The sequence below is a fragment of the Punica granatum genome, chromosome 4 (genome assembly GCF_007655135.1).
Source record: "Punica granatum isolate Tunisia-2019 chromosome 4, ASM765513v2, whole genome shotgun sequence".
NCBI lineage: Eukaryota > Viridiplantae > Streptophyta > Magnoliopsida > Myrtales > Lythraceae > Punica > Punica granatum.
This window is the reverse complement of record NC_045130.1, coordinates 29,788,320-29,815,540: the sequence shown is the minus strand read 5'-3', so window position 1 is coordinate 29,815,540 and position 27,221 is coordinate 29,788,320. Positions and strand designations below refer to the sequence as shown.

The 27,221-nt window shown below is 38.9% G+C and overlaps 1 pseudogene; it reads left to right on the top strand.

Moving 5' to 3' along the window:
• The first annotated feature begins 14,436 nt into the window (after window positions 1-14,436).
• LOC116204306 lies at window positions 14,437-15,988 on the top strand (annotated as a pseudogene).
• Window positions 15,989-27,221: the final 11,233 nt, after the last annotated feature.

Sequence of the window (27,221 nt, the reverse complement as noted above, 5' to 3'; positions counted from 1 at the left end):
CGACGAAGTGCACATTCGGCGCTAAGTCAGGGAAACTGTTAGGATTTGTGGTCAGTGAGCGAGGCATTGAGGTTGACCCGGACAAGGTAAATGCAATCAGGGAGCTACGTCCGCCATCGACGGCCCGCGAAGTACGAGGTTTCTTGGGACGGCTGAATTATATTGCAAGATTTATCGCAAACCTGACAGATAAATGTCAACCACTCTTTCGTTTGCTTCGTAAAAATGCGGCAATTGAGTGGGATGAGGAATGTCAGAAGGCCTTCGATACTATCAAGGCATATTTGGCTTAGCCGCCAGTGCTAGTTCTGCCGACACCAGATCGTCCGCTGATCCTTTACTTGACAGTGCGCCGGCAATCCCTAGGATGCATGTTAGGGCAGGAAGACGAGTCCACGCGTACAGAACACGCCATTTATTATTTGAGCAAGAAGTTTACTGAAGGGGAGTCTAACTACCCGGAGATTGAGAAGATATGTTGCGCGCTAGTGTGGGTCATGCAGAGACTTCGACAATACACGCTCTACCACACTATCCGCTTATTGTCAAAGGCGGATCCCCTGAAGTACTTGCTCGATAGTCCATCTTCCATGAAGAACATTTCAAAGTGACGATGTCAGCTGACAGAATACGACATTGAATATGTGCCCCGTACATCGGTTAAGGGGTAGGCAATTGCAGATCACTTAGCGGAGTTCCCAATCGAAAACGATACGTCAATCAACTCTAATTTTCCGGACGAAGGGATTCTCCAAGTGGATAGTGAGGAGAACGAATTCGCATGGAAGATGTACTTCGACGGCGCAGTGAATTCCATCGGTTCTGGTATCGGCGCAGTGCTGATATCCCCTGACGGACGTTATTATCCGATTGCAGCAAAAGTCGATTTTCCTTGCACCAACAACGTGGCCGAATACGAGGCATGCATCCTTGGCCTGCAAGCGGCGATCGACTTCAAGGTGAAGGAATTGGAAGTATTCGGAGATTCTATGCATACAATCTTCCAGACTCTGGGGTAATGGAAGACGAAGGACGAGAAACTAGTGCCATATCACGAGTATCTTGAGGAGTTAGCGGAGAACTTCGAGAAAGTCTCATTCACATACACGCCGCGCATCAAGAACCAATTTGCAGATGCACTCGCGACGCTCGCATCCATGGTGAGCATCACGAAAGAAAACCTTATTGAACCACTCGAGATCGAGATCGCCAAAGGCCCTACTCACTGCGACGCAATCGAGGCGACCGATGAGCAGCCATGGTACGAAGACATTAAACATTTCTTGCAAACCGGTCAATACCCTACATTCGCTAACCGTCGTGATCGAAAAACGCTTCGGCGACTCGCAGCACATTATTTCCTGAGTGGAGAAACTCTCTATCGCCGTTCGTTCGACGCCACACTACTCCGGTGTGTTGACGAAGTCGAGGCACAACGTCTCATGGGAGAGATACACAAAGGGAGCTGCGGACCCCACATGAGCGGGCTTATGCTTGCCAAGAAACTCATGCGTTTAGGTTACTTTTGGTCCACCATGGAAGCCGATTGCGTCAAGCACGTCAAGCACTGCCACTTGTGCCAAGTGTATGCCGACCAGATCAAAGCACCGCCTAACGAGTTGCGCCCGATGGCAGCCCCATGGCCCTTTTCAATGTGGGGTATCGACGTGATCGGTCCTATCAACCCCAAAGCATCCAACGGACACCAATTCATTTTGGTGGCGATAGACTATTTTACCAAGTGGATCGAGGCCGTAACGCTTGCTTCAGTTACAGCAAATGCCGTGGCACGTTTTCTCAAGCGTGACATCATTGCCCGATACGGAGTTCCCGAGACGATCATCACCGACAATGCCAAGAACCTGAACAACAGGGTCATTGACGAGCTTTGTGAGCGGTTCAAAGTGCATCACCGCAACTCCACTCCATACCGTCCCCAAATGAACGGTGCAGTGGAGGCTGCAAACAAAAATATCAAGAAGATCATCGAGAAAATGACGGTGACTTACAAAGATTGGCACGAGATGCTTCCTTTTGCGCTCTTGGCATACCGAACATCTATCCGCTCTTCAACCGGGGCAACCCCGTATTCTTTGGTCTACGGCATGGAGGCCGTCCTTCCGATCGAAGTGGAGATTCCTTCCATGAGGGTCCTCGCCGAGACCGAACTTGAAGAAGCAGAATGGGCGAAGCAACGTTGTGAACAACTCAATCTCATTGACGAGAAGCGGCTAACGGCACTCTGTCACGGTCAATGCTACCAACAGAGAATGGCCCGAGCGTTCAATGCGAGAGTCCGCCACCGCGAGTTCAAACCCGGTGACCTCGTCCTGCGGAAAGTCTTACATATTACACCTGATTCTCGGGGCAAGTTCGCATACAAGTACGACGGGCCTTTTATCGTCAAGGAAGTCTTCTCCGGAGGGGCAATCATTTTAAGCGACATGGACGGGACCGAAAATGCGCTCCCAGTCAACGCCGATGCCCTCAAGAAGTACTATCCCTAAATTGGGTGCTTCGTCGTTCTACAGCCGTTGCATGTCCCCGCAGCTACAACTCACACTTCCAACACTTGCCTTCTTCCGTATTCTTCAGGCTTCGCGCCCGTTTTACTTCAGCGCATCTTCTGTTATCAGCATTTATGCCATCTCCATCCAATCCTTCCATATAAGAACATCTATGAGAGAAAAAGAATAATTTTCCCGCTAGGTTGAAAACCTCCCCGAGGCGACCTAGGCAAAAATTAGGGAATGAGGGGCACGACTTAAAATCCCACAAAGGGGAGCCGTGGCAAAAGGAGAGCATGAGTTATATCCTTGCTAGGCTGAAAACCCATAAAGGGCGGTCTAGGCAAAAGTTAAAGGAACCGAGAGGTGCGATCGGACCCTATTTTGGGCAGTCGTAGCAAAACGAGAGCATTTATGAGAGAAAAGTCAAAATAAAATACCCCGTCAGGTCGTTGCGCGTTTTGCGGCCTGGGCAAAAATTAGGGGAAATTGTCGGTTCAACCACGAAAGAGCTGCGACACCTCGTGTGGAGCTATGACAAGTAATGGTTTAGCGGTTTTCAGCGCAAGCAAACTCTCTTCGACTCTACGGGTTCAAGACATGCCTCGAAATGAGTTCGAATCGTCGTATCCTTGATTTAGAGGATTCCTAAAGATCCTTCCTTTTACCTTCATGCAAAAACTCTGCGGGTCATGCCCGTCTTGCAAAGGCCATTCCTTCAAGTCAAATACGTGTCATACTCGGGGACGCGGTCACCCCTCAAACGGCCACTGAATCTAAATTCCCGGAATATCATTACATAGATTTCTTTACATATCGCAATTTCAGCAAGTTTTGCCCGACTGACAACAATCGTTGGTTATCGTTTTCCTGCATACAGGTTTGAGTGTACAGATCCCGGGAGGTGTCCCCCGAGCGGGCGTATGTCTATCTCGTTCGACAAGCCGCAGTCCCTATTCGGGTGAAGGACCCAAAAAGGAGCACACGTCAACTCCGCCAGACAAACCCATGGGCGCACGATCAGCAACAGGGCGCAGTTATCACTGCATTATTTCAGCACAATACCTGCTTAACACCGAACAGATAACCCTACGCTACCTCATAACAGTGATTCTTACTCTCGCATTCACCGTTCTTTGGACTTCGTGTCCGCATCTACTGCATTCTGGATTTCGTGTCCACATTTATTGCTTTTCGGACTTCGCGTCCAGGACTTCGTGTCCATCTTTACTGCTTTTCGGACTTCGCGTCCAGGACTTCGTGTCCATCTTTACTGCTTTTCGGACTTCGCGTCCAGGACTTCGCGTCCGCCTCTTACTGCATTTTGGCTTTGTGTCCACATTCATTGCATTCCGGACTTCGTGTCCGTGTCTACTGCATTCCGGACTTTGTGTCCTCATTTACTGCTTTCCGGACTTCGTGTGCGCATTCATTGCATTTTGGACTTCGCGTCCGCATCTATTGCATTTTGGACTTCGTATCCACATTCATTGCAATCCGGACTTCGTGTCCGTGTCCACTGCATTCCGGACTTTGTGTCCTCATTTACTGCTTTTCGGACTCCGTGTCCTCATTTACTGCTTTCCGGATTTCGTGTCCGCATATATTGCTTTTTAGACTTCGTGTCCGCATATACTGCTTTTCAGACTTCATGTCCGCATTTAATGTCCTTCAAGTATGCGTCTACATTTATTAATTTATGGTTTGTACTATTTTGCAACAGGCCAGACGATCGCTAGGATCAAACGAGGTGCTTCTCATAGTCTTTGGCTGCATCCTCTATCCGAGCACGCAACCAAAGAGGGGCAAGCTGTCAGCACCCAATTTCGGTCCATCGGCTCCAGGGGGGACAAAATTGTCATTTTTCTATTTAACACCTTTTTTAAAAAATAAATAAATAAATAATTAATTAATAATAATAATAATAATAATTTTTTTAAAAAAAAAAAAGGGAAAGAAAAGAAAAAAATCTCGGGCAGGGCCGGGCAAGGCCGGGCAGCGTTGACCGGCTGCCCGTGACCCGCCGGCGCTAATTTAAAAAAAAAAAATTACAGTTCCGGGCAGTCCGAGCAGCGGCAACCGGCTGCCCGCGATCTGGCTGGCCGCCCAGAATAGGAAATCGCGGATTCCGCGATTTCCTTCCCAAATCGGTTGAAATCTCGACCGAAAATTGCAATTAAAATGGGGAAAACCTAATTCGGCGAGGACGGAACGGAACCTAGAGGAAAAAAAGGAAAAATTGGCTCTCGTTTGAGAGAATTTGGAGATCGGTGCGATTCGGGACCGACGCCGGAAAATCGCGAAAACTCCCTCGATTCCGGCCGTTTCGACCTCGATGAAGTCCAAACTAGACCCGCGTGGCCCAAGCGGCGCCCAGAGCTATCTCCCGCACCCTCTCGTGCCGTCGTCGCGGCGTCCAGAGGCGCGAATCGCCACCCCCAGCCTCGCGCCGCCGCTGCCCCCCGATCCCGGCCACTATTCGGCTAACGGGCCTCGGCCCATTTCTCTTCCTTTGCAGGCTCGGCCCAGTCGGCCCAATCCGCCAACCTCGGCCCATCTATCCTTCCGCAGCCCAAGTCTTCGTCCGGCCCGAGTTGCTCCAGACCAGCCCACTCCTTTCGGGCGGTTTTTTTTCCTTCGGACCGGCCGACCGATCCGATCCGATCCGACCCGTTCGTCCGACAGCTTTCGTATATTACAGAAACGCCCCCAAACTTTTGGGTTAGGTAAAATCTCAACTTAGCGGCATGTTTAGGGCTTTATATTAAATATCATGCTTGCTTGAATGATGATGACATGAAATAATTGCTTGTTGGTTGCGTAGATTATCAAAATTATGCCGAATCCGATTATTCTAATTTTCTGATTTGTTCCATTCTAGTCCTGCAACGAATTTTCATATTTTTCAATCCTGCCCAAATTCCCAAATCAATTTTAAACCAGTTCCATGACATTTTCGATATTTTCATCACGTCCCTAATTTTTTTCAGAATCAAATACTGCTCCTGCAAACTTTTGCATTTGTTTCAATTCAGTCCCTGGAACATTTATTATTTTTTTAAAATCAGCCCTAAATTTCAAAATTCATTTCAAACATACTCTGGGCTATTTCATTTTTAAAACCAGCCCTGAATTTCAAAAATTAATTTCAAATAAACCCTAGCCCATTTTATACTTTCCCGGACATTCTCCAAATTTTATAGAATTTAGAAAAAAATCATTCTCCAAATTTTTTTGATTTGTTTTAGTTTAGTCCTTGAAACCTTTTTCTGTTACTTTATTAGTCATTATTATTCTACATTATGTTGTTCGATCTTTATGCAAATTTTTCGAGATGACTGGAAATTAGAGTTTATCGGGCGATCTATTATTGATCGTTTCGACGGCTCGAAACCCAAAAAATAAAATAAAGCATTCAGCAGATTTTAATTAAACTTAATGATTTCACCAATCGGGTAAACGGGACGTTCATTTGACTAATTAATTCACTCGACCTTAATAATTTTGCACGAATTGGTAATTAATCGGAAATACGCGTCGATAAATTGCAAATACGTGTTGACGCCTTCTTTTCAAAATTCGCAAATTTCATACTAAAATCTGAGACTCGTGATCCGATGTGACATGGACGTCTGGGAAGAACTTGCATGTTTTGACTCGAGGCCTCCTAATTTTAGGTAACTCAAGTCGGGGTGTGGAAGTTCTTTTTAGATCACTTCCGGATAGATTGACCGTTTCTTTGACTTTTTGGGGTTCTCGCATAACCCTAGAAGAATCAGGGAATCAGTCAACGCCGGTCACAGGCCGAGGTGGCCCGCATTGCGCAGTCTCTCTCTTTTCAAAAATAAATTTTCTATACAAAGGCAAAAAAAGGCGTATTTACAATTTATTGTTATCTATGCATGATCTTGGGTAGTTAGATCGGGAATAACGGTTTAAGATACCAAAATTTGACTTAATCGCATACTCGGCCTCATAGAAAACATAATGGGGATAGCGGGCTAGGCACTAGGTTGTAGGATTCTCGCGTCAAAATCCACATTCTATAATAACTTATCATAATCAAAGTGTCGCGATACATAACAATTTAAAATCAACCCACACATTCGAGACTTGATCACGGACACATACAGTCTGTCAGGTCCGATAAATGATGCTGAATGCTACATGCCATTCCCGTCTTGCCTTTTGCTTGTTTTTAGGGTAGGATTTGTATGCCAAGATTCCTCGGTTAATAATCAATTAATCCACGTAAATTTGGTGATAACAAAACCCCATTGATTGTTTATTTGAGCTTGCTTGTTACATCTTTTGCACTTGATTGTTATGCGGATCGAGCCCGATCCTTTAGGACCCGATTCACACTGGGTCCAACGCCCATAACCGACGATCACGGGGTCCAATGCCCTTATACACCGAGTGCGCACTTTAATTTCAATTTCAGTCTTTTCAAACTACACGGTGAGCACGAGTTGAATAATAACCGAATGCGAACCGACCGGGATCCAATTGTTATAATTTGTATTTTATTTATTTGAGAGAACAATGTGAGGATTTATGTTGTATGTTTATTTATGTAAGAATCCCGGTCGGATAGCAGACGGTCGGAGTGTTTTTTCGAATTTACGGTGTCAAAACGCGTAAGATGAGCGAAACTTAATTAAGCGGTAATTAAATAAAATGGCAAGCCTAGACAAGCGAGAGTACCGATAGGGCATGCGAGATATAGGCTCGCATGTAACAGAATCCCCGAATTCGGAACCTTGGGTTTCGCAGACCATATGCCTTAGCAATTAGGTGTACTCCGTACCCCTAGACCTGGGTAACTTGTCGGCCCTCGACCCTCGGGTCATAAAATGGCAAGTGGCGACTCCTTCTCACGTGCGTCCGTCGCGCGTCCCCGGGAAGGTGGATACTCCCAAGCCGTGTTGCATTTAGGCGCGCGCATGCGTGCCCCGACGAGACGAAATTCGGGTGTGCACAAGAGGAACCTGTGGAATTGGATGGTTATCACACTGAGGAGTTAAAGTCCCTTCATAGTGATGAATCTGGCAATGAAGAAGATGGTGTACAGTGCCCAGTGTTCAATGAGGGAGATCAGTTTGGTTTGGTCACCATAGAACTTGAGATGGTGTTTCCATCCTTAAAGGTCTTCAAGAATGTCGTGAGGGACTATAATATCATAAATGAAAGGGTAGTAAGATAAAAGAAAAGTGAAAGGTAGAGTGAGGGCTCTGTGTGCTAATAAAAGGTGTGATTGGAAGATACTTTGCTCAATAAATAGGAAGAGCAACTGTTATCAAGTAAAAACATATAAAGATGAACATATGTTGTAAAAGGGTGCAAAACCGATTGGCTACAACTGAGTGAGTAGCAAGTAAGTTGGTTCCTCAGATGAGGGCCCATCCACAAATGAATGGTCAAAATGTTTATGATTTTATAATGCAAAGCTACAGAGTAAAAGTGTCTGATGATACTCTGTACAGAGCCATCAAGGAAGCTCATAAGATATGTGAAGGTTCACAGAAGGAACAATATGAGAAGCTGAAGAATTACTGCAATGAACTTCTAAAAAGCAACCCAAGGTCAACTGTGGGACTAAATGTTACACCTGAGACTCATGAGTTTGAGAGAATGTATGCGTGCTTGGAAGCTTGCAAGACTAGTTTCTTGGCTGGTTATAGGCCACTCATTGGTCTAGATGGTTGTTTCCTAAAAGGATATTACATGGGATAACTTCTTTTTGTTGTTGCTCAGGATGACAATAGTGCATTATATGTGGTTGCATATGCAATGGTGGATATAGAAAATGAGGATAATTTGACTTGGTTTTTGAGGAATCTTGTCGATGACTTGGGAGATCCTGAGTTGAATGGCTATAGCTTCATATCTGATATGTAGAAGGTATGTCTCACAACTCAAGTGATTGTTTATTGAACACATTATATATTTTCAGTTGCTAATTAAATAATATTGGCTTTATAGGGTCTAGATGCTGCAGTGGCATCAGTTTGCCCAGACGCACCATACAGGTATTGTGCTACGCACATTTGAGCCAATTTGACCAAGAATTGGAATGGAATGGCTCTGAATGATGCATTCTGGGTAGCTGTAAAACAACAACTGAGCAACAATTTACTCAGCACGTGAACACCATTAAGGGACTGAGTGAAGGTGCATGGAATTAACTAAAGGAAATACCAGTTGAAAGATGGAGCAAATCAGCTTTTGATGTCCATACAAAGAACCCCTCAGTGACAAACAACATGTTTGAGCAATTCAATGGTCAGTCATTGAAGGTGGGTAGCAAGCCCATCATCACCATGGCTGAAGGAGTAAGAATGTACATAATGAAAAAGTTGGCAAGGAATGCATAGGTAGTGGCAAACTAGACGGTCCATTATATCCCAGAGTTCAGTCAAAGTTGGATTAGAATAAACATACATCTTCTGTTTGGGCACCACATTGGTCAAGGGATGCTTGTATGTTCAGATTTGAGGTAACCTGTCCACCTAGGTCTAAGTGTGCAATTGATTCAGAAAAAGCGTACATGTTCTTGCAGGAAATGAGATATCACAGGGATTCCTTGCATGCATGTTGTTGCTTGCATTTTCTACACTAATCAACCACCTAAAAATTTTGTATATTCATGATTTGCAAGGGCCACACAACAGAAAATTTATGCCTCCTTCATCAAACTAATTGCTGGTAAGGAGTAATGGACTAAATCAGGTGTGGACTCTGTCCTACCCCTAAAGCTGAAGAGGCAACCGGGCGTCCCAAAAAGCAAAGGAGAAAGGCCCTAAATGAAAGAAAAGATCCATACAAGCTTAAAAGAAGCGTAACCACTATCACTTGTTCAAACTTTGGCCAAAGTGGACATAATGAGGTGTCATGCAAGACTCCTAGTGTAGCTCATAAGAAGAGAAAGTAAACAAATGCCTTAAGGACTGAACAATTGGGGCCTAGTACTGTAAATGTTGAAGGTGGGGTAAATAGTGGATTTAATTTAATCCAACTAGAGGAAATTCTTGTGTCTCAAAACTTTACCCCATTATTGACACCAAAACCATCATTGCCTTATCACATGACAAGTTTTCTTGTACAAGTACAAGTTCTTTGACCGTCAAATTTCATTTATTCTAAGTGAATGTGATTGCTGAATGTGGAATAGGTGCAAATGCAGGTGATGAATGTCTCAAGTCCAAACATGCCACTATCAGGTCCAATGACTCCACCATCAGCTTCAATGATGCCACTCTCTGATCCAATCATGCCACCTCAAGTGTCAAACATTCCAAAACAGGTATATCTTTAAGAAACTTTGAATTTCAGTTTAGTTGGCATGCTTATGATTGCTAACTGTGCTATAGGTGCCAATGGAGAGGGACAATGCCTCAAGTTTAGTCATGGCAACTGCAGTGACAAGTCCATCAATAAAGGTATACATATAAACTTATATTGATGTTACATAATACAACTAGCAGTGGATGACCAAGGTTATCTTAGCTTAATGGTAAAAATTTTACCGTTTGCAGATGAGGGATGCTGCAAGTCTAGCAGGTCCAACCATGGCACCTTTGGGTAGACTAACCAAAGGGAGCCAAGCTGTGACAACTAACTAGCCAAGTACTGACATGATAAGGAGGGGACAACAGGTAATGTCACCAGAAACCATGCAAGCTGCCAACCTTGGGACTGTTTAGAGATTTGGTATTTTTTTTCAACATGAACGGACCAGTTGCCTCCATCACAGTAAAGGACTATATGTGATCCTCATTTTGTATATATTTGGGAAAGTGTTTCTATTTGTAGAGGCTTCCTATTGATTGTGAAAGGTCACTTTTTGTAAAGACTTTCTAAAAGGTTTCTTTTTGTAAATGGGTTTGGGTTTGTCAAGATGGGTTCTATATTGGGAAGAGTACAGGTTACTTGTGAAAGTGATTCATTTAAGTGTGGGGGTATTCTTTTGTATAACAGATACCAGATCATGGATATGTTCTTCTGGGAAATTGCTAACTGTGCAATTTTAATCAGTTTACATTATTTAATTAATGAATATTTGCCCAATTGCCTTTTTTTTACTTATTTAGTAAGCTATATAAATCTGATGAAACTCAATCAGTGAAGAAGATTGTGAAGAAGATTAACCAAAATACACTGCCATTCTTCATTGCCAATAGTTTCATTACATTGCACAATTACATACTAAAACATCATCGAATACATAAGCACATTTTCGATAAATACAACTACTAACTTGTCAGATACAACAAATAAATCCCTACTTCTTCATACGATCTTTAATCAACACCAATGCCAGTAAAATGACCAATACAATGCAGACAATCTCCAACCTCTTTAACTCTATCTCGATACATCAAATTCTTTCTCTTTAGTTTGGCAACAACTAACCTTTGAGCAGCTATTTCAGTAGCCTCTTCATCAGTATGAGTAACCTCTGTTCCCTCTGCATTCTGATTGCCATCCACTGCCATATTAGAGACCTGATCCAACCAATTAAAATATCAATAAGGGATTAACTTGTTCTTCATCGATTAAATTCATCAAAAAATTAAGAATCACAAACATCAATTACTTATATTGATTTCTCAATATTGCAATGCTAACAAATTCTTATATTCGGAAATCACCTGAAAAAATGGGCACGAAGGAACTTCCTCCCAAAATTCTTGGAAGTCTTCGAATTGAAACATGTCGCCCACAACCACAAATCCATTCTCTTTTCCTTCCATTCTCCATACTCGAGCCCCACCAACTTGAATCTTCATCTTCAGTATGCCTATGCCGTCTCTTCCATCCATTCGCCATGCTCGAGCCACACCAACTTGAATCGACATCTTCAGCATGCCTATGCGATTGATCTTCTTTGCAACAGCTACCCCTATTGCATGCACCGCATTCCGTCTTCACCATTGTAGCCGTTGTTCATAGATTGAATTTAGAGGTGAGGGATTTTGGCTCTTCAATTTGGGGATTAGGGATTTTGACTCTTTCAATGCCACGATGTCTGTTAAAACGAAGGGATAGAGGGAAAGCAACAAAGAAAAAATATTATAAGCCACGTCAGATGTTTTCGTTTGACTTTTCATGGAGCGTGGATGAAGGGTCATCGCTAATGTAATTTTTGACTATCAAGGTTCAGTTTGATGTAAAAAAATGCCTCGAGAGCATTTTGAGCCAATATTCATCTCTCGAGGTCATTTTTGCTAATTCTCTCATACTTCAATTCTATCTGATAACTCATTCTCGATTCAGCCTTGTCGAGCTCGGGTCGAGCATTTTGTTTAGTGAACCGAGCTGCAGCTCAGCAGTAGATGACTCGTCGAGCTCATGAGTTTAATCGACTTTCTACGTAAAATTATATAAATATATTGGGTTGAAATTTTCTCGTGAACTTATTCGAGTCCAAATGACTCGAGCACGAGTTGCTCGATTGCATTTCGAGCCGAGCTCAAGTTAGAATTTTAATGCTCGGTCAATCTCGAGCTCAAAATTTGTAAATCAAGTCAGAGTCGAGCTTCCCTATACTCGTGCTCGACTAGTTAAAATACTATTTGTAAAAGGGGGAATTTCTATGGTGGATTTGAGAAAATAGAAAGTTTTTTACGTAATTTGCAAAGAGAGAGAGTTTAGTGGAATTGTTTAAGGGACACAAATGTTGTCCCTACCCTAAATCATTGAGATGTTGAACTTTTCCCTGTAACCGACGTTTTGTTTTAAAATGTATCCCTCGTCCAAATCTACATACTTAACTTTAAAATCTTTTATAAACTTTTATGATTAAGTGCTTTTAAATTTGATTGGTAATTGAGATTATTTATAAGAATTATTTTACATTAATTATTTACTTAATGATGAACTCTTGAGTCAATAAAATTTAGCGTGGGTATAAAATTTACTATATCAAAATGTTTATATAGTACTAAAAAATAATTTCTCCATATATTATTATCTATACTACTATATAAAGGGAGGATTTCATGTCTCCTAACAGTTTTCCTTCGCTTGATTTTACCGAATGACCGTCAATTTCTTTAATTGTATTGGAAGAATGTAAAATATAAAAATAAAGATAGGGGTATAATTATAAAATCACTTAGAATGTTAACATCCCATTTCTTTCTCTTTCCTTAGGCTTTGTTTGGTTCATGGGATCTAGGGGTTGGAGAGGGCCCATTTGGTTTTACAATTCATTTTTAACTCTACCCACTTAACTCAACTTATCTTCAATTCAATAACACAATTATTATTTTTTCCTTTTTTTTCAATTTTTTAACCATTCAATTCAATTTTTAATACTAAATACTCTCAATCATTCATTATTTTTTTCACAATTCAACAACACAATCATTACTTTATCTCAACTATTCGTTACTGTTTTCACAATTCAAATCACGATCATTACTTTTTCACAGAATTCAACAATATAATCATGACAAATCAATTAAGATCAAAACTCAACTCTAAATTAGTGTAATGAGATGGGGCATGTTTTTTTTTTTTTAGGATTATTAGATTACATGGATGTGAAGATTGGAGAAAAAATTTACTATAGAATTTTTTTCTTGGGTTAAAAGTTGAAATGTGAGATTATTGTGGGGGAACTTGAGTAATAACATAATATATGATTTATTTTCATCGAGATGATTATGGGTCTCACAGCCGTAATCTCCGTTGTAATCTAACAATTCTACATGTTTTGAATGCAAAATTTTTATCGACTACTGCTGTAAAGTTCTAACTCGAGCAAATGATTATAATGGTTAATTTTACAACCTCTACAATTAAACGCCATAAAATACTATGTAAAGTTCAAACTTTACATAAAACCAAACGCTCCCCGACTTTAATGTGACAGACATTTGAGTCCATCTCTTTTAAAAGCCACAAAAGTTATGTGGCTTCTAATCTTTTTATACAAAATATCATTCTCCACCCCCACTCCTTCCCTTACAACACTATCCAAACATGAGATTTCAAATCCCTCATCAGCACCCTACCTCTTATTAATGCCATCCAAACATGAGACCTGGGGTCCCTCTCAACCCCACCCAACCCCATCCCACCCTACTCCTTCAAACCCCACCCCACCCCTCCATACCCTACAATCTAAACAAAAGGTTAATTGACAGTGACAATCTCGCCATCCATTCCCTAACCCTCTCCCTTTCGCTGTCTCCCTCAAGTCACCCCATTTTTCTTATTTATTATTTTTCAATTATCACACCATTTTTTTAATTGGTTAATTGGCCCAATTCACATGAATGGGCAAATGAATAGAATTAATATAAAAATGCAAAAGTGAATTTTGTAAATTTCAATATTCGTGCTTTGTCAAGTTGAATAATAGTATATGATTAATATCAAGTTGAATAATAGTATATTATTAATAGTGCAGGAGACCTTGAATAATTTCCTTTTCCTCAATTGAGTAAATCTATATAAGTTGCTCTAGTTTATTTGATATTTTCCCTATATGATGGAATCATTTTCCTTTTGTTACTTCGAATTTTTGACTCACTCTCTTAGCTCTATGCTATAGTTACAAGCTTGTTTGGATGTTCAGCCGATTTGAAATTTCATCTTGTGCATGTGCTAAGCTTGCTTAATTGTGTTCTTTCTTTGATAAATTAGGAAATGAGTTGCTTAATTTATTAAATTAACGGAGTTACATACAGCTCAAGTGTAAGTTGAAATTGAATGGTGACTCATTAAGCATGACAAGTTGATCTTCGGGGAAGTTTATGTCGCTCTCTTGCCTGTTTTGAACAAGTAGTCTCATTAAGAATCAAATTTCAAACTTCCTTCATTTGCCTAGTTGAAAAGATTGCGAGATAAGAACATGTCCGAATAGTGATTCGAGAAATAGAAGTTGCGAATCATTTATGCATATCGAGTCTAATACATGGTGTCGGTTCTCGATCGAACCAGTTGAACCAGCCGGTCTAGTCTAGTTCTGATGACAGTGCCAGATAGAGAATAAAGAGATCGCCTCCATTTTCTTGAATTTCTTGGAACTTCAGGTATTTCTCTTACTCCTCTCAAGTCTCTCCTTTGACAGTGCCAGAGAGAATAAAGGGGATTGTTTCATCGAAATGTATCAGTTGAAAACTAAAGGTTTGACTTTTTTTATTATTTGTTGTACTCAACCCCGAGGCGAACAATGAGCAAGAGATGTCAACAATAGCAAAAAAAAATTGAGGAAATGGCTTGACAAAACATGCTCTTGCTGGTAATTAAAGATTTCCTTACCTAAATTTTGTTTTGCCAAACATTATTCTTACTTTTATTCACTTGCCAAGCATAGAACTTATCTATAATTAACTAATACTTTGGTGCGTTGACTTGAGAAACTATGATTTGATGCTCAACAAGCTTTACATTGGGGGTCGGCTTTTGGTTTTTAATGCTTGTACTTCCTACAAGTTAGTGATTAATTTTATCAAGATAAACCATACATGAACAGTGGGAATTACTATATGCTAACATTCAAGCTTGAGAGAAAATATGCTTATGACTTTCTTGATAGGTCCATGGGGAGGTTACAGATTCTAATGTGGATGTGCTTGATTGAGAGAAAGAATTTACCGAAACTGTTTTACAGTCTTTAGTCTAAAGGCTTCCGCAGTATGGAGCACATCACTACTGCGGATGCTGTGAAGTTTGTTGAGTCTTGCAAAGAAGGTCTCCTTGAGCTTGCTTGAACTTATTATCTATCTAGTTAACATGTTTTAAGACTTATAAGGCAAATGATGTACACCAGGATCTGTCACAGCCACAATTACTCCACAACATCTTGTTCTTAATCGGAATTCTCTCTTCCATGGGGGATCGCAGCCTCAAAACTACTATCTTCTAGTGCTTAAAAGAGAGATTCATAGTATGTCAACTCTTTCAAAATTGCCAATTTTCCATCGGTTCGATCTTCTTGTGTTTGCTTCAAACTCTTTGCCATTACACTGAAAATCTTGGATTAGTACATTATGCATGTAGGACATACCATTATATTAGCAGTGACTAGTGGGAGTAAAAGATTCATCCTGGGAACTGATAGTGCTCCTCATGAGAGAAAAAGAAAGGAGTGTCCCTAGGGATGTGCTAGTATCTACAGTTCATCAGTTGCATTATCGCTCTATAAAGCCTTTGAAGAGATGCTTACTCTCTCTTATGCTCATACCCCATGAGTCAGTCGTGGATTTCTTTTCTTCTTTATTTGTTTACCATGGTAGCTTTCATTGTTTGAAAATTTCCCATTACGTACAAGTAGGGGCACTTGATAAGCTAGAGGCATTTACTAGTTTCAGTGGACTGGACTTTTATGGGCTTCCTAAGAACAAGTCAAAAATTACGTTGAAGAAGAGCCCGTAGTTAGTGCCTGAATCATTCACATTTTTTTAGGGGAGATCGTTCCAATGTTTGTTGGCAAGACCCTTGAATGGCAGCATGTTACAAGCTAAATGTTGTTTTAGCATAACATCAGCGTACATCTTGGAGCAGATTCTGTTGCAATGCAATCATTTTTCGTTCTTAATTTAAATTCTGAAAGATTTAATTACCCCGCTCATCTTAGAACCTGACCTTGGTAAATTTGCAAGTTACCACACTACATTTTCTCTATTTCTTTGAAAATGATCCAAAGTGATTTCAGGTTAACTGTTCCGCTTTAGGATGTCGTTTTTATAAGTACACGACTTGTAACCTACGAGATTACTGGTTTTGTTTCCCAAAAAAAAAAAAGAAATCAAATAAGGTTGTCAAATGATTTTCTTTTGACGTAAATTTCTGGAGCCGATTTCCACTTATAAGAACAAGACTTGTACCAAGTTGAGGATGGGCTACTCACACATTGGTCTTTGTGGAAAAAGATCCACCCGTTTATACATTCTTGTTTTCGCCATCTATCATGTGCAATGATGAACCTCTTTATCTAATGATGGTGTTAACAATTATTTCCTGTATATTTTTCTGTTTTGAAAGAGTATTTCGAGATCATCCATTATCATGAATTGAAGCTCTTATACTTTTATGACTATTAGATTCTGATGTAAAAGATTTCCAAAATCTCTTTATCGGTTGTCCCCATTGTTTAAGTCCGAATAAGAGTAGCTTACTTGTGCCCCTATTTACTTCTTAACTTTCAAGCTGGTCAGTTTTTGAGACTTTTTAAACTGTTTGTAACCTTACCAATCCATATTGTCCCCCTATTTCAAGGAATGATGAGATCATTCTTTGAAATACATAGAACGGGGGGCATCAAAAGTTCTAATGTTTCATATCCATCTGTTCAGCCTCTCCATGACAAGAATTGAAGGGAAAATTTTGCCAAGCTACTCTCGTCCACTCAGTCACAACTTCCTCCTTGAGTGCGGCTAAGCCTTGCTCATTCTTGATGAACAATTTCAGTAGTTCCTGTATTTACTTTGAAGAGCTTGTGGCAAAGGTGGGTTAACAAGGACTTCATTCGGGAGGTTACCTTCCATTTGAGAAGCTCAAGCGTCGTGGTCACATTTTGCCCTAATAAGTATGCTTATATTATCCATGGTGTAGAGAAAAATTAGGGATACCTCTTGTCATTGTGGGATTCATTTGCCCGACTATATTCATGGATTTTGAAATAACTAAAGAGGATGGAGGCCTCAAGGATCGCCAACCAATTGAGAGCTCAACCCTTATGTGGGAGATGCGACCATTGGGAGACGCAGAAGTTATGCCTAGCAATACTTCTTAACCGAGTGTTTTGTATACTTTATGCTATAATTTAGACTATTACCTGAGGTTGTGAACATTACTTATGTGAAAGAGAGGAATTTATGCAGCTTAGTTTGAAAGAGGCTATCACATTATTCCCATTCATATAAACATGCTGCCCATGACCATTCGCTGTTCCACTTTGTGCGGACCCGAATTTCGTCTCGTCAGGGCCCGCATGCATGCGTTATCCCACGGCTTGGGAATGTCCACCTTCCCGTGGGAACACGTGACAGACACGCGTGAAAATGAGTTGCCACTTGCCATTTTACGATCTGAAGGTCGATAGCCGGCAAGTTACTCGGGCCTAGGGGTAGGGGGTACACCTAGTTGCTAAGACATTGGTCTTGCGGAACCGAATATTTCAGATCCGGGGGTTCTATTACGTACGGGCATATATCTTGCACGCCCTTTTGGTACTCTGTTTGTCTAGGATTTGGCATTTTATTTCATTTACCACGTGAATTAAGTTGCACATTCTTCACCCATTTTGACACCGTAACTTCGATGAGACACTTAGATCGTCTGCTCACCGATCGGGGTCCTTACAACAATTGAATGAAAATACAAAAAGACGTTCTTACAATGTGTTATCAAATAAATACAAAATACAGACGCGATACAATACATGGACCCGGTCAGTTTGCATTAGGCCAATTATTCCACTCGTGCTCACCGCGTGATTTTGAATGACCAAAACTGAAAGTAAGGCAACGTTGGCTTAGAGAGCCGGGGGTCAGGTCCGACCGAACTTATGGATAACAGAAGAGTCGTTTGACTCTCATGATAGCCATGGGATAGGTCGAGCTCCCGGGTCACGTCGGGCCATGACTTACCTACCCGATCCAAGTCATCTTCCACATAGACACTACTAGGAGCGAAGCAGTAAGTCGCGGCAAGACCTGATTCCGCACTCGAGTTGTGCGCACTCGGTGGGCGTGGGGCGTTGGACCTTGTGATCGATGGATTAGGGGATGTTGAACCCCGTGCACGACGTATCCTATAGGTTCGGGCTTGAACTGTGATAAAACAGACATAAATAGATAAAAACAAACAAAAACAGATAACAACAGATGGATACAAACAAGTCATGTTTTAAATGTCGTATTTATGGGAGTAGCTGATTATAAACCAAGATTGTATGGCAATCAATTTCCTAGTCTAAACAGAACATGAACAAATGCAGAGCTAGGCTAATTAAGTATGTGTGGGTCTGTTTTAAATTATTCTACATAGTAACAGTGCGGCTTTAACAGATTATGCAAGGAACATGTTTTTCACTTGAAAACTCAAAGCCTAACCCTTTTGCCTATTTGCCCACATTTGATTATGCCAAGTGTATGATTAGTCCAGTTTCACGTTTTATTCAACAGATAAACCCAATATAAAAATTATCGACGCGATTATCGATAATTTGTTAATTCATGCATTTTACTTAAAACCGAGTAATTCATTTAGCCAAGTTACACGCCCCTTCCCCATATGTGAAATCATTTAGGGATTACTGTCCCATGCCTCGGATACTACGGGTTTATGAAGCGATTTATGACACAAAGACTAAGACGGGTCCCCGAAGGCCAATGACGCCTAGTCAAATGATGGGCGATGCGCTCTTGGACCTTTGCAGGCCCGAGATAATCACTGATAAACAAATCCATGCACATTATTGAAAACTGACGCGTTTAACTTACAATTTATCATCCTATCAATGTCAAATGAAAAATACGATTGCATGTAATCACATATCAATCACAATTATAACACATATTTTACAAAGTCGACGCCGCCATGATCACGAGAAACGCATGCAATCATGCAAGTATACACAAATATAATATTAACGGAATCGATAAAATGACGCCGACTCATGGAAATGGGAAAACATACAAACATGTATTGTCATTTTATATATGCATAATAAATGAGACAAGAACTTATTAAACGAGAACATGCGTATTGTCGGTTGATGACCCAAATAGGACGGATTAGAAGTCCTTATTATTTTACATTTTTTTCTAAGAGAAAAAGTTCAAGAACTGAATTGAATAATTTCAAAAGAACTGCAACTGATTTGAAAATTCGGCTAAAACTCTGGTGAATGATTTGAAACGGCTCAAAAAGTCAGGAATTGCTTTGAAAATGTCAAATTCGACCAAGGACCATTCTGGGTTTGTTAATAGCATCAGGGACTGAACTGAAAATGGTGAAAAGCTCTTTGGACTGATCCGAAAAGGTGAAAAGAGTTGCCGGGACTGAACTGAAACAGATTGAAAAGTTCTCTGGACTGATTTGAATAGCCTGAAAAGTTCAGTGGCTGAACTGAAAATGCTGAAAATGGCCCAGGACTTGATTGAAACCGATTTGAAAGTTTAGGGTTGATCGCAAAAATGAAAACAGCGGCAGGGACTGAACTGAAACAGTTAGAAAAGTTTTCTGGACTGATTTGAATAGCCTGAAAAGTTCAATGGCTGAACTGAAAGTGTTGAAAATGGCCGAGGACTTGATTGAAACCGATTTGAAAGTTTAGGGCTGATCGAAAAAATTGAAACAGTGGCAGGGACTGAACTGAAACAGTTAGAAAAGTTTTTTGGACTAATTTGAATCGCCTGAAAAGTTCAATGGCTGAACCGAAAGTGTTGAAAATGGCCCAGGACTTGATTGAAACCAATTTGAAAGTTTAGAGCTCATCGAAAAATGAAAACAGCGGCAGGGACTGAACTGAAACAGTTAGAAAAGTTTTCTGGACTGATTTGAATCGCCTGAAAAGTTCAATGGCTGAACTGAAAGTGTTGAAAATGGCCCAGGACTTGATTGAAACCGATTTAAAAGTTTAGGGCTGACCAAAAAAATGAAAACAGCGGTAGGGACTGAACTGAAACAGTTCGAAAAGTTCGTAAAACCAAGTTTGGAGTAAATCACGAACGTTTATTTCACGTTGCCACTATTTAAGCAAACATTAATATATGAAAATGAGGCCCTACACATGGCTCGGGATTTATACTTAGGCTCTGGCCAATGACGAGAGGAACCACATAAACCTCGCAAACCCTCAAAGCTCCGACAAACATCACAGAAAAACCTACGGAAAAAGAGAAATGGGCAGCCATAGCAACGGTTAGTGACGATTAAGGGTGAAAATGGACAGGAGAAAGAGAGACAGAGGGGGATTTAGCTCTGCTCGGGCCAAAGGGTAAAGGAGTGAACAGCAACGACTCTGAGAATTCGGGAAAGTTCAAACAGTAGCGTAGCAAGCTGAACAGCTTAGGGAAGAGGCTGGCGGTGAAGGCTGACCATGATGGAGATGATAGCGGTGACAGTGGAAGCCAGAGGAAGAGGAGATGTAGATGGTGACTATGGACCCGATGGTGATGATGAGCTGAAGGGGCAGGGAGCTGACTTCTCCTGATCAAGGCAAGGAGGAGGAGGAAAATGGGACTGATATGCATGGTTGCAGGTCGAGAAGGAGTGCCGATGAGCAGGAGCTGAAGACGTGAGGGAGTGGAAGGGAGGAAAGGGTCGTGAGAAGGTGGGCGAGAGTGGAAGTATCCTCGGGAGTGAGGGGCCGGTCTGAGTCGGTCCTGGTCACAAGAAGAAAACCGAGAAAAAGAAAAAAAAAAATTGAGAGAGGCTGGTGCTACTGATCCGGGAGCCAAGGGCGAGAATCAATTGAGAGAAAATATAGCTAAGAGGGAAGGTCGAGCTGAGGGAAAGAGAGCGAAAGAGAGAGAGAGTTTCGGAGAGTCGGTGTCATCGATTGACGGGAGCCGGAACTGGAATGAGCTGCAGGATGTGGCGTGAAGAACGAGCAGAAGCAGAGTATGGAGGTTGCATGGGATCGCAGGGAGTGGGGGCTGCAGTTCGGTAGCAGGCTGGGTGTACGGGACCAACTGCCCTGCAGAAAGAAAAAGAAGAAAAGAAAAAAAGAAAGAAGAAGAGTATGGGCAAGTCAAGGGGACGGGATGGAGCAGCTGAGCAGTCAGACCAGCGGAAGAAAGCCTGCAGCACTGCAGAAGAGAGAGAGAAAAGAAAAGGAAAAGGAAGAGCTGGTTGAAGCTGGAGAAGATATGAAAAGAAAAAGAAAAGGAAAGAAAAATGAAGGGAAATGGACACCTTTTTTTTCTTTGCCTCTTTTTGTTTTTTCTTTTTATAAATTCGTACTTGCATCGTTCAGATAAAATTTAATTTCCCGCCACATTTTCGAAATGAAAACTTCGAAATTGAGAAATTCGAAAAATAATCGGCTTGTATCAATGGAGATTGAATCTCGATAAACATCGACATCAAATCTCTGTCACGCGTCGACGCGTAACTGCACGATTATTTCGAACGATTATTTCGAAATCCTCATCTACTCAATTCGACATCCAAAAAATATTCTGGGACTACCGTTGTGTCCAGAAAAATTTAAGGATCAATATTTTGCAAAAAGATTTGTGAATCCCAAGTATCGCCCCGAATTTGAAAGGGTAAATTACAAAAAAAAATCCAAGTTTTGTAAAATATCTCAATTTTGTCCTAAATTTTGTTTTGTAACAAAAAAAACCTTAAGTTTTCTAAAATGTCTCAAAAATGACCTCCGTTATAACTTCCGTCAATTTTTGCTGCTGATGGTGGGTCCCTTTAACAGTCCACGTAGGTCACACGTAGGCTAGTGGGTCCCTTTAACAGTCCACGTAGGTCACACTTAGGCAAAAATTGACGGAAGTTATAACGGATGTCATTTTTTAGACATTTTAAAAAACTTATGGTTTTTTTGTTACAAAACAAAATTTAGGACAAAACTGAGACATTTTACAAAACTTGAGTTTTTTTTGTAATTTGCCCAATTTGAAAAATTGGCATTAATGCATGTAAGGCTTAAAATTCTTATATTTTCAACGGGACATCCGAAAAATAATCCGGGATCGCCATCGTGTTCAAAAAATTCAGGGATCAATGTTGTGCAGAAAAAATATTTTTCGACCTCGAGTTTTGTCCAAGATTTTGAAAATTGGCGTTAATGCACGTGAAATTTAAAGGCGTTCCGTAAAGTATTTTTTTCTGAAAAATTGTAAAATTGCCGTGAAATTAGGAAAATGCCATATTTCCAAATGTCGTGAATATTCGAGCAATTAGCAAAAAATACTTCCCTTTGATGGATAATGAAATGACGATTTTGCCCATCTGGAGCTGGTGGACTAAAACGAGGTGCTGACACACTTCAATTTCAAATAGAGATAGAGATGCTATTTCAAATTTTAAGCAGAGAAATGCAAATCTACTGCACCGATTGCATATTAGACTATTAAGGTGTCGTATTGTGAAAATATACGCTTCATAATCTGGTTTTGTTGTCAACTACATGAATAATCAAGTTTTGCCTTGGACTATTTATGCATAGTACTGCCACATTGAATTAGTAACTTTTGCAATTAAAGGAACACTATTGTTATACCACTGCATTGCACGATATTTTTACATAAGTTATTATTCAAATTTACTAATTGCTTTTTAATTTCAAAATATAATCTCTATGCTTGATTAGTTAGATGCCTCCTAATTCTATTTATACCTTTTTTAGCAACATTTTCTTTATATATTAGCAATGAAGAGACATACATGATTTAACAAACATTTTTCACCTAAAATACATTATGTTTATAACATAATCACATGCATCACCTTAATTATGTAATATAAGTGCACCGTTGCTTATCTTTGAAACTTAAGTGAATGTTTTACACAAGATTTTAATAGGATTGATATCTTCTTGAATTTTCTTCATTGTTTTTTGGACATGCATTTCAATCTCAACTTTTCTAACCTCCCGATCTATAATTAACTTGACTTCATTTATAAATACAATAATAGAGAAAAGTTTTGGGCTTAGTGATTACAATTTTTTTATTTTTGGATAATTACCTTAATAATATTTCTTAAACGTATAAAAAAGAAACTCTTTTAACGTGATTCACTTGATATAAATATAGCTCATATATCTATTTATATATTGTATATGTATTTTACCTAGACTACTCACTTTGTAAATACAATTGATAAACATGCATATAATAAAATCGTGTAATTCATTAAATTAATTATCGCATTATATTTTTAGGGCTAACTGTTTGAGTATTTGTATTTAAAGTTAATTAGAAACAATATCTTGTCAAAATTATACTTTCGAGGCCACAAATTGCAATTTTTATGATTCATCAATTTAGTTGCTTAAATATACCCATTATAAATATTGCATGTATTTTTAAGTTAAATGATTTGGATATTCTGAATTTTAATCATATGAGTGATTATATTAAATTTTTAAATAATAATCAATTTATAAAGAACATATTGTTAGGGCCATAAATTCCTTTTTCTTTTTATTTTTCATTATTTATGGAGTATATATACTTAAAATACTTAACTAAATATGAATATTATTACATAATTTATATTTTTACAATTTATGTTTATTTAATTTAATAAAATAAGGGCTAATTGATGCACATTTAATGTGCCAATTCTACTTTACTATATGTATGTAACATAATATAAGGGCATTGTTGCTCATCTTTGAAACTTAAGTGAATATTTTGCACAAGATTTTAATAGATTGGTATATTCTTGGGCATTTTTTCTAATTTTTTGGACATGCATTCCAATCTCCCACTTTTTTAACCTTCCAATATATAATTAGCTTGACTCCGTTTATAAATATAATCATAGAGAAAAGTTATAACTTTAGTTATTGCAATTTTTTATTTTTATTTTTGGACGATTACCTTAGTAATATTTCTTAAACATAGAAAAAAGAAACTCTTTTAATGTGATTAACTCGATATAAATACTACTCACTTTATAAATACAATTGAGATACATGCATATAATAAATCACATAATTCATTAAGTTAATTAGCATATTATATATTTATAGAGCCAAGTGTTTGACTATTTCTATTTTAAGTTAATTAGCAACAATATTTTTACTTTTTTAATAAATTATACTTTCGAGACTACAAATTGCAAATTTTATGATTCAACAATTTAGTTCGTAAATATACCCATTATAAATATTGCATGTAATTTTTAGTTAAATGCTTTTAATATTCCGAATTTTAATTGTATGAGTGACTATATTAATTTTTTTAAATAATAATCAATTTATATAGAATATATTGTCAGGGCCATAAATTCCTTTTTTGTTTTTTTGTTTTTCATGGTTTATAGAGTATATATACTTAAATAGATTTTCATATTATTACATATTTATATTTTTACAATTTACTTTTATTTGATTTAATGATAAAATAAGGGCTAATTGATGCACATTTAATGTGCCAATTCTACTTTACTATATACATATTTATTGATATTGATATTGATATTGATATTGATATTGATATAGTAAGTGATTGGTACGAATAATTATGCAGGGTTCTACATTAGAACGTCACGTACAGTTATCTCTGGTAATTTATATTTGCAAGTCTCTTGCCTCTGAAATGATTCAACTTTTGTGCCTCCATCTCTATCATCTCTACCTTCTCTCATTCGAAATGATCGTGTTTCTTTGAGATCAAACAACGTACAAGAACCATATAAGAAAGGATGGACATGTCTAATGCAACTCGAAGATGGAGACTTTTCGACGATGTGTGAGGGGCATTCTTTGCCCTTCCTGTAGTGAGGAACATAGTGCTAACAGTTGTATCCAGCGCATTTAACAAGAAACTGGTCTGGACGCTAAGGGAGCAACATTCTATGCGTGAAATTGACTCGGCCAACACATGAAGTAAACTTTGATTCATGTGGTCGAGAAAATATTATTGCAAGGATTTGAATTTGTAGCCGAAACCGAAAATGCTCCATCAGGTACGAAGGCATTCAATAGGTGCACCAGAAATAGTTAAATAGCTCTACGTCACATTTGTTTGTTAAGAGTTATGCTGTGTTTGATTATAACTTAATTAAATAAGTGCTTGAAAGTTATGGTGTGTTTGTTTTAACTTAATCAAATAAGTGCTTAAAAGATAGTTACAAGTTAGTTATAAAGAAAAGTGAAAGGGAGAATGAGGGAAAGATGAGAGCTAAGAGCATGAACAACTTAATTATTAAGTCAAAAAACTATTTAATCATTGAATCAAAAATCACTTAATGAGTACGAAAAATTAAACTTAATGAAATACGTCATTTTTTCATTTATTGGTGCTTTATTTCCCTCACAAAACATTTTATCATCCTTATTATTCATTCCCTCTTCTTATATATTCTAATTTTTAAATAATTAAGTGCTTAAATTTTATTAACTTAATTTATCAAACACCACCTTAGTTTTTATAGAGGTTCTAGCGAACTTGTACGTGACGAGACATGTTGAAATTAACCTCGCACTTCAACATACTACACTGCACTAGAAGATCCGTTTCTTAACTCGACTTTGGCCACTTATCTATCGAGATCAAGCTGTTAAAATGTCCTTCCACTGGAATGAAGGCGGTAACGCTAGGTCGCACCATAGAGCGAGAGAGAGAGAGAGAGGAGATGTGGCTAGACGGAGAAAGGATACCACTAGATGCGCGAGCTAGAAGGCTCGATGCTGGAATCGTTGGTCTCTTTACACAGGAAAATCAAAATTAGATATGACGAGCAAATAAACAATCAACGGTTAACGACACAAGGAAGAAAGAGTTTTGAATGTCAAATTAGTCATGGCCCACTATGGGAGGTGATTAATTTTTAATAGTTTTTGTCACCGTCTCGGTACAAATAAGCGCGATGACATTCTATTCCAAAAAATAATGATGAATCATTTGGGAATTGGGATTTTTTAATATGCACTCAATCAGAAAACCCAAGTAACCTCTTCAATCTCTCAACTAATCTTGAAAGATTTTGCAAGGAGAAACGAAACTTTTTGAATCTCGCATGACATAAACTTAGAGAGAGAGAGAGGTTTAAGAGTTTCCTAACTATCTATTTTTCCCTATTTTCTGAATTTTTTTTATGAATTTCTTAATTTTTAAAATTTCTTCTAAATTTTCTCAATTTTCTGTGAATTTTTTAAATTTTCTTTAATAAAATTTTTATGAGATGGCGTGCAATGAATAGTGCCACATGCTATGGGCCAATTTAACATCCGTTAAGTCCATGTTTCTAAATGGACAGAAAACACTGGCGGAAATGGACGGTTGATCATATTTGAGATAACATGAAAACAATTAGAGAAAATTTAAATTGAGCTAATTTTGAGATAAATGTTATAACTCTTTACTTTTTTTTTTTTGAAATTTTGCCTAAATAATAATCAACATGCATGGCTTGCATATGATGGGTTGGGTTTTTGGAGAAAAGAGTGTCGATATATCCTTCTAATAATCAATCTATAAAATTTATACCCATAAAAATATAAATTTTCCTAATTTAAAATCTTACTCGGAATGATATGATAGTAATTTACTCAATATTCAAGGATATTTAATAGTATAAGTGAAATTATAAATTGATAAATGTTAAATCCTCCTAATTGTTTAGCTTAATAATCCCCTAACACATGGCAGGTGTTGCGACGTTAGGGAAATTTTAATTGATAACTTTGGTGAGATTTTTCTACATTATGACTGTTAATAGATGTAAGTGAAATTTTGAGCTGATAATTTTGATAGGGTTCTTCTACATTGGGGAAACCAAAGATCCATTTGAAAACCCGAGACTCCTTATGTTAACTCAAGACTCATAATGGTCTAGTATTTAGATGGATGTTCGACCACAATTGAGCAATTCTTTCTAAACAATCCTAGACCCGCTACAGGTAAAAGGGCCTTTCCTGACTTTTGTTGGACATTAGCGACACTTTTTAGTGCCCGGAAAACCTGCGGATGCTTTTCTTGACATTTTGAAAAGTGCTGGGAAAAATGATACCATGGGTATTATCTAGAAGTTCGGGTCCGGATATCCTATTTTTTT